We start from the raw sequence: 8,123 nt of genomic DNA, 5'->3' as shown, positions 1-8,123 counted from the left end.
GGAGAAATCTGAAAGGTTTCAACAGGTATCTGCTGGATTTGCCATAGTTTGTTTACAATTTGCAGAAGACCCTCAAGTCAGCACTGCACAGTGAATATAATCCCTAGTTTAAGGAGCTGACACTCCTATTGCCCCTCCCATATGCTTACTGTATCTGTTTTGTGAATGGATTTAGGTAAATGTTGGCCCCTGGGAGTTCTGCTAACCCTATCCTCAAAATAAAGCTCCGGGTTAAAACTTCAGGCCTGGCACCTAAAACCTGGTCCGGGAAAGCAGGAGATTTTCAGGGAGCTAAGGTCTTCCTGGTCTAAAGCGACTCTCTCCTGCCTTCACCATGCTGCCCCAGCACTTGTTTCTCCAAAACCACTCAGTATTAGTGGGCAGGGAGGAGACGGGAGGGGAGAAAAGGAAAGGGGAGGGGAGAAAAGGAAAGGGGAGGGGAGGGAGAAAGGAGGTGGAAAGGCTTGGAGGCCGGCCTGGCGGGGGCGGGACCTACTTCGCAAACTGTTGCTTTGCTCTCTATGTCCCAGCACCCGCTCTGAGATCCCAGGGAGCCACTGTGCTAGGAGAGCCAGAGGGTCCTGAGGAAGCCTGGAGGTAGAGGAGGCAGCAGAGGGAAAGTGACCAAGCTAGCCGCTCCAGTGAGGGACAGGAACCAAAGGGACGCCCCACGCCCCACGTCAGCCCCGGTTGGGCTCTGGAGACAGCCAACGCCTCTTGCTGTGCGGCGGCTTCGAAGCAGCCTCCCGGAGCTACCCTTTTCTCTTTGGTGAAGTTTTTAAAAGCTGCTAGAGATTCGGATGAAGTGAGGAAATTACGGGGTAGGGCTTACGGTTACCTTTGTCTTTCTCCTTTCCACCCCTTCACCCCTTTCTGGGTTTCCTCTCTTGTTACTGCCTCTGCCTGCTCCCCTCTGCCCGCTCCCCTACTTCGGTTGGCCCAGCGCGGCCAGCCGGAGTTTGCAGAGAGGTAACTCCCTTTGGCTGTGAGCAGACGAGCTAGCTCTGCGCTGCAAAGAGGGCTCTGGCGAGTCAGGCAATTTCAGAGACGCTACTGCACTGCATCCAGGACCTGGCTACTTAGGCGGCACTCGGGGTGAGCCCCCATTTCCCCCCAACATCCTCTCCACCTGGCCCTGCATGCCCTCCCCTCCCATTCAGTTTTCAGGACCAAAGATCAAAGGATGAAAAGACAATCAGGTCTTCAGTAGCCCAAAACAAAAACAAACAAAAAACATTCAAACCTGAACAAAACCAAAGGGGTGGGGGGGAGACCCACCCTGGTCCCTATTTGCACCTGCTTCAGTGGACATTTAATCTGGAAGACGGAGAGTCCTCTTTTCTTCTCGTCTCTTCTCTCGCTCTCCTTCTCGCTCTCCTTTCAAGATTTGAGTATCTTTCGAATCTATCCTCCAAGTATTCAGGAATAGACTGTGAGCCTACCAGGGCAGACCTTGTACAACGCGAGTTTTCACTGCACAAGACTTTGAAGCTGTCAGAGAGATTTTGTGTGATCATTCCTGCAAGTTTCTTTCCCAGGAGCTCCCCGCAGGTGGGCAGCTAGCTGCAGTGACTACCGCATCACAGCCTGTTGAACTCTTCTCAGCAAGAGAAAGGGAAACGGCATAAAGGAATTAGGTGGAAGATTCAACCAAGCTCAAGGATGGAGGTGCAGTTAGGGTTGGGGAGACTCTACCCACGGCCACCGTCTAAGACCTATCCAGGGGCTTTCCAGAACCTGTTCCAGAGTGTGCGCGAAGTGATCCAGACCCCGGGCTCCCGGCACCCTGAGGCCGTGAGTGCAGCACCTCCAGGCGCCCAGTTGCAGCAGCAGCAGACCAGTCCCCGGCAGCAGCAGCAGGGAGAGGATGGATCTCCCCAAGCCCAGAGCAGAGGCCCTCCAAGCTACCTGGCCCTGGACGAGGAACAACAGCCTTCACAACAGCAGTCAGCCCTGGCGGGCCACCCCGAGAGCAGCTGCATCCCGGAGCCTGGAGTCCCCTCAGCTGCAGGCAAGGGGCTGCAGAGGCAGCCGCCAGCACCTACAGAGGAGGATGACTCAGCTGCCCCATCCACGTTGTCCCTGCTGGGCCCCACTTTCCCGTGCTTAAGCAGCTGCTCCGCCGATCTTAAAGACATCCTGAGTGAGGCCGGCACCATGCAACTCCTTCAGCAGCAGCAGCAGCAGCAGCAGCAACAGCAGCAGCAGCAGCAGCAGCAGCAGCAGCAGCAGGAGGTGGTATCTGAAGGCAGCAGCAGTGGGAGAGCGAGGGAAGCCGCTGGGGCTCCAACCTCCTCCAAGGACAATTACCTAGGGGACAGTTCTACCATCTCGGACAGCGCCAAGGAGTTGTGTAAGGCAGTGTCGGTATCCATGGGCTTGGGTGTGGAGGCATTGGAGCATCTGAGTCCTGGGGAACAGCTTCGAGGGGATTGCATGTATGCTTCTCTCCTGGGAGGTCCACCCTCTGTGCGTCCCACTCCTTGCGCCCAGCTGGCAGAATGCAAAGGTTCTCTGCTGGATGACTGCCCAGGCAAGGGCACTGAAGAGACTTCTGAGTATTCCCCATTCAAGGCAGTTTACCCCAAAGGGCTGGAGGGCGAGAATCTGGGCTGTTCTGGCAGCGGTGAAACGGGAGTCTCTGGAACACTTGAGCTACCATCCACCCTGTCTCTCTACAAGTCTGGAGCACTGGAAGAGGCAACGACTTATCAGAGTCGCGAATACTACAACTTTCCAATAGCCCTGGCCGGGCCTCCGCCTCCTCTGCCTGCTCCCCATCCTCAAGCCCGCATCAAGCTGGAGAACTCGCTGGACTATGGCAGTGCCTGGGCAGCCGCAGCAGCGGCACAGTGCCGCTATGGGGACCTGGCGAGCGTGCACGGCGGGGGTGCAGCGGGATCCAGCTCAGGCTCACCCTCAGCCACTACCTCCTCTTCCTGGCATACTCTCTTCACAGCGGATGAAAGCCAGTTGTATGGGCCCTGTGGCGGAGGTGGTGGCGGCAGCACAGGCGAGGCAGGGGCTGTAGTCCCCTATGGCTACTCTCGGCCACCTCAGGGGCTATCGGGCCAGGAAGGCGAATTCCCCCCATCTGATGCGTGGTATCCTGGCGGCATGGTGAGCAGAGTTCCCTATTCAAGTCCTAGTTGTGTCAAAAGCGAGATGAACCCCTGGATGGAGAGCTACTCTGGATCTTATGGAGACATGCGGTAAGTTTCTCCATTTAGAAATGTCTTTCAGCCTTGAGTCAGTATGCGTTCTGGGGTATATATTCTCCTCGCGTGAACATTCTACCGCTGAGAGAGCCCTAGAAGATTCCATAGAGAGGGCTGCCCTAAATGGGGAGCTTTACCTGGACTCTAGGCCTACCTAAGATTTTACCTTAGTGCTCTGAGCCCCCACTGAGAGCCTCAATCACTGCCTTTAAGTCCCTGGGTGCTGGTTCCTCCCCTTCCAAATTCCATAACAATTCTCTACTGCCAGCCTCCTAAAATCCTTGCTGACTCCCCAGGGCTCCAAACTTAAATCCAGTGGCAAGGGCCACCACCAGAAATAAAGTCCTAAGCCCTACACTAATTTTTCTCCTTCACTCCTCCAAATCGGTGAACATGGACAAAATATGGGCAGTTTCTCCTCTTAGAGTCTGTTGCAGTTTGCCCTCCAGCCTGTGGCAGTCCTGGCAGGTTAGAGGAAAAATGACTGGCCCAAGCTTTTCTCAGCCCGCCTCCTTCAAAGACATAAAATGGAGTGTGAGATTAGGGGGAACAAGATGGTCTCTGAGTTCTAAAAACTCTATGAAGAAGGGTCGAAGTTCCTTCCCTGGCAACAATTAAGGACATGCCCTAGGACTGGAGGTCAGCAGGCAAGGTAGAGGAAAACCAAAGGACAACTTTCTTAGTGAACACTGGGCAGGATTTGCCCTCCCAGGTTAACTATATTGGAAGTAACTGCTTGTTTTTTGTTTTTTTCTTGTGGATTATAACGGACCCACAGTCCTCTACTTCAGGTTTGCATCAGATCTATGAAGAGGAGAATGTTCTTTTAGAAAATAATTTAACCACACTTGCGTCTGATTTATAAGTGTTGGGAAAAGTTTTAAAGGATTTCTGTGTACTCAGAAATCTGCTTTTAGGCTCTTCAATATATTCCTTCATTTTAGGAACATTTTCAAATATGAGCTGCTACATCTAACAAACTGAATAAGAACTGTTACGGACCTGTGAGTTATAATCTTGCCCAAAAATTTTAATTAGAAAATGGGAAAAGTGGCAGTCAATTTCATCTTGCTTATTATAACTTCTTCCTTACCGAAGTTGTTTATCTTTTTGCAGACCATGTTGACGATTTTTGCCCCAGCAATTGGAGATATTAGTATATCCTGGTGAGGGAGGGAATATATTGACTGGAGAACTAACTCCTCAGGTTTGTTGGGTACTGATATCCCCCATGGACTTGTTGTGTATTGTTCTGCATTTTCTATAGCTGTGACTATATCTGTTACAAAATTTCTTTGGCAACTTAAAGTCAACAATTTGCCTTCTTTCACTGATGCTTTTGTTCTTGGAAGGTTGATAGTATAGTGTTAGAAAAGAGAGGGGAGGATAGAATTTCATAAAATATTTTCTGGGCTATTTAAGAAACAGCTTCTTACCAGGCTTTACGTGCCATTAGCGTTTTTTAAGGTTTGGCTTACAGGATTTTTAAAGGGTTTATTTATAGTGTCAAAGTCTTTTCTTGTTAATTGGGGGGATTTTGTTGTTTTTATTTTTGTGAGGTGGTTATACTGTGGCATAAAAGTTATTTTCCATTTTATAAGAACAGATTTACTTGGTAGGGTTAACTTGATTTTGAAAGGCTGTAGCTAGTCAGCGAGCCCTCTTCTTCTATGAACTTTTCTGGGGCAGAGGATGTCAAAGGTGCTTCTTGACCTACTATTGTGCTAAACCCAGTCACTGGAACCTTCCCTCTTTTGCATGCCTCCTCTAACTAACTCAGTTAACAGGGAGTAAATGAGTGATTCCACATATTTGTTAAGGAATAGGTATCTTCCAAGAAATAACCTGAAATTTTCAGGAAGTGGTTATCCAGAGCAAAACGTTTTTACAGGTGTGTAGTAAGGTAGGTGATTTTATCCTAGGCCTTAATAGAAAAACCTCTCTATTAGAAAAACCTGCTTAAAATAATGACCTGAACTAATGAAAATTTTTCAGTATCCAAACAAAGTACAAAATTATTGAATCTTTCCTGGTTTCTGATTGCTGCACTGGTTTGGGAGTCTAGTGCAAAGGAAAACTGCTGTTTCTGTCCTGTGGGTTGACAAAGAATTTTCATTTCTAAAATATAGAAAATTCTTGATTCAGTTTTTTTAAAAAATACCAATTTCATCAGAATGCAACCAATCCCAATCTAAAATAGACATTTTCTTACTTTTTCTTTCTTCCCCTCACTGTGTAGAGGCATAATTTGGTAAAAGGCAAGGGTCTGTGTTTTTTGTTGTTGTTGTTGTTTTGTTTTGTTTTGTTTTTAAAGCCAAACCCAGAGCTTCCACCTTCTCTGTATTGCATGCATTATAGACCAATTTTGAGTTAAAAATCTCAAAATTCTAGAGGCCTCCAATAACCTATTGGATTTCTCCCTTTTCCAATTGTGTTTGTGTGTTCATATACATTAGTTAATTGTAAGGGTGGAAATTTTTAAAACTTTAGTAACTTCTGGAATAACTATGTTTTTATATATCTACAGTGTTTCTGGGGAGAGAAGAGAGGCTGAAGGTGGTCTTTATTTTCTTATTAAATTTACCATGTGGTTTGAACAGAAGGAATCATAAAAAAGTGATGCAGCTTGTGTGCAACCCTGGTGATATTTTATGGAACTGTCTTCTTTCAGAGATCAAACAAGACTACAACTTTGTTAATTGACCACTGTCCCATTTGACAAAAGTAGGGCCCTTTATATTCTGGAAAATAGCACAATATGACAAATATTTATTCTTGGGAGATAAGGCGTAGGGGAGCCTGTCCAGGAATTAGAGCTGGGGTTTAGATAAATTGTCCAGATGCAAAAAGAAACTTTAAATTTTCTCTTGGTATTTGGTTCTGGTCTTCATAATAACTAATATTTTAGTGGTGCTTCAAGATTGGCAAATCCTGTCATGCTCTATTAGTTATTTCAAAATAAGTCATTTTATATACTCCCCTTTCCATCTCCTTCCCCTCCTCAGTTATCAAGCAGATTTTTATGACTGTCTTTCATGGAGCAGTTTGTCTGTTTTGTACAGCAGAATTTTGCTTGGGGATCAAGATAGATTGACACTTTTTGCCCGGAGGCCTTGAACCAGTATCTTGGGGGAAAAATCCTTTATCCATGGTCAGCAAATCACTGGTGAGTTCTCTCTGGGCACCAGTAATCAGAACCCAAGGACAAAATAGGCACACTGGCTGGTACCCCATTTTGAAATATGTGCAAAATGTAGCGATGGAAGGTTCCTTTTGGTTGTCCACAGAGTATCTGTCTCAGTTCGGCCAAAGATTAACATAAGTGAGAGATATTTTCAAAGAACATTACAGCCTTCCAATTGCAGGGTCACTTTGTGGTGCCTTCTTGCCAGTGCTAATTTTACCTCATTAGCCATGTATTCTTTCAGCTGTAAACTTTAATATAATGTATTGAATTTGCTGGAGCATTTAATTTTGTTTTTTAAAAGTTCCTTTCCTCCCTGTAGTAATTTTATCATATGGTATACATATACTAACTTAAAACAAGTCATTCTTTGGCCTCCTTACTCTTACTTCTACTGTGGCTGCTCTTGGTGGAGTTAGGGGCATAGACAATTTTATTATTTTTTATGGTGCTATGGGTTTCATTTGGACTCTGCTCAAGAGGGAACTTAAAGCTGTTGGGTGTAGCAAGTAAAGGGCTTATTTTATACCCAAATCAGAAAACATGATTCTGAAACATAAAAAGGAAACAAAAATCAAGTTTTGTGAGTTTGGTAGGAGAGGAAGAAGGAAATCTCTCTCCATCCCCTACCTAATTCCACCATTTTCTCTTAGTTTGCAGCTTCCTCAAGTGCTGCCTATATCCCTGATTTTCTTTCTTTCTACTCCTTTCTCGCTTTTGACATTGAAATATACGTCCTACTTTTCAGATTATTTTTCTCATTATTCCTATAGATTGCTCCTAAATAATTTTTTTTTTAATTTAAGAGTAACACATCAGATCAACCTCAACTCCTCTCTTTTAAGATTAGATGACTTAAAGTAATAGCAAAATGAATAGCTGGGCTTTTTTATCTTAAAGTTAGAACCTGATTCAACAGTTGCAGAGGGAGTTGAACTAGATAGCTTGAGGTGAGGATTTGGCAATTTATTGAGGTATTTTGCTGGCTACTGTCTCTGAATCTCTCTCTATATATATTGATCTTTGTTTCTCTGTGTCTACTGGTAATTTTGGCAACCTTTTCTCAAAGCCTGAGAAGAACTGGGCCCTCTCCCTTCCGAGGCTGCTCTGCCTGGTTCAAATCACCGAAGTGCTGTCACAAGCAGTACCTAATGTGCATATGAGGATGCTTGCTATAAGTGACTGGCTGGGCTTATATTTAGAATTATAAATTAATAATTTGAAAACAAAGAAAGATATTAAAATATAGTACCTCAGACTTCCCTTGTCAGCATTCTCTCAAGTTTTGAGATGTTGAATTCAGAGTAAGTTATTCTCATCCTAAACTCAAATTTGACTCTTTTCATTGCTTGTAAAGTTATATTCAGAATTATGAAAGCTCATATTTATATTGCACTCTTTTCAAAGGGAAGACCCAGTGTCTTCCAATTTATTCACCAGCACTCATGTATATTTGAGTAGGCCAGGAGGTGCTTAGTGAACACCTCCTTGCCAGGTGAAGAAATAGAAATAGTTGCATTTTCTATAACATTGTGTACCATGTGGGTAAAGCTCTATAGAGCAACATTTCAGCTTTTTTCTTGAAGCTTCTCACCTGACAAATACTTTTTTAGATTGTTGCTCAGTAAGGATACTTTCAATGGCTGCTGCATAGAGATGATAGACTGAATTATGCATAATTCCCTGCACACTCATGGGTGTTGCCACCTTTTCTCTCACCC

At 45.3% G+C, this 8,123-nt stretch overlaps 1 pseudogene; it reads left to right on the top strand.

Moving 5' to 3' along the window:
* The first annotated feature begins 477 nt into the window (after positions 1-477).
* Positions 478-3,216, top strand: LOC102765117 (annotated as a pseudogene).
* Positions 3,217-8,123: the final 4,907 nt, after the last annotated feature.

This window comes from Myotis davidii, unplaced genomic scaffold, assembly GCF_000327345.1.
Source record: "Myotis davidii unplaced genomic scaffold, ASM32734v1 scaffold999, whole genome shotgun sequence".
NCBI lineage: Eukaryota > Metazoa > Chordata > Mammalia > Chiroptera > Vespertilionidae > Myotis > Myotis davidii.
This window is presented reverse-complemented; position numbering and strand designations above follow the sequence as displayed.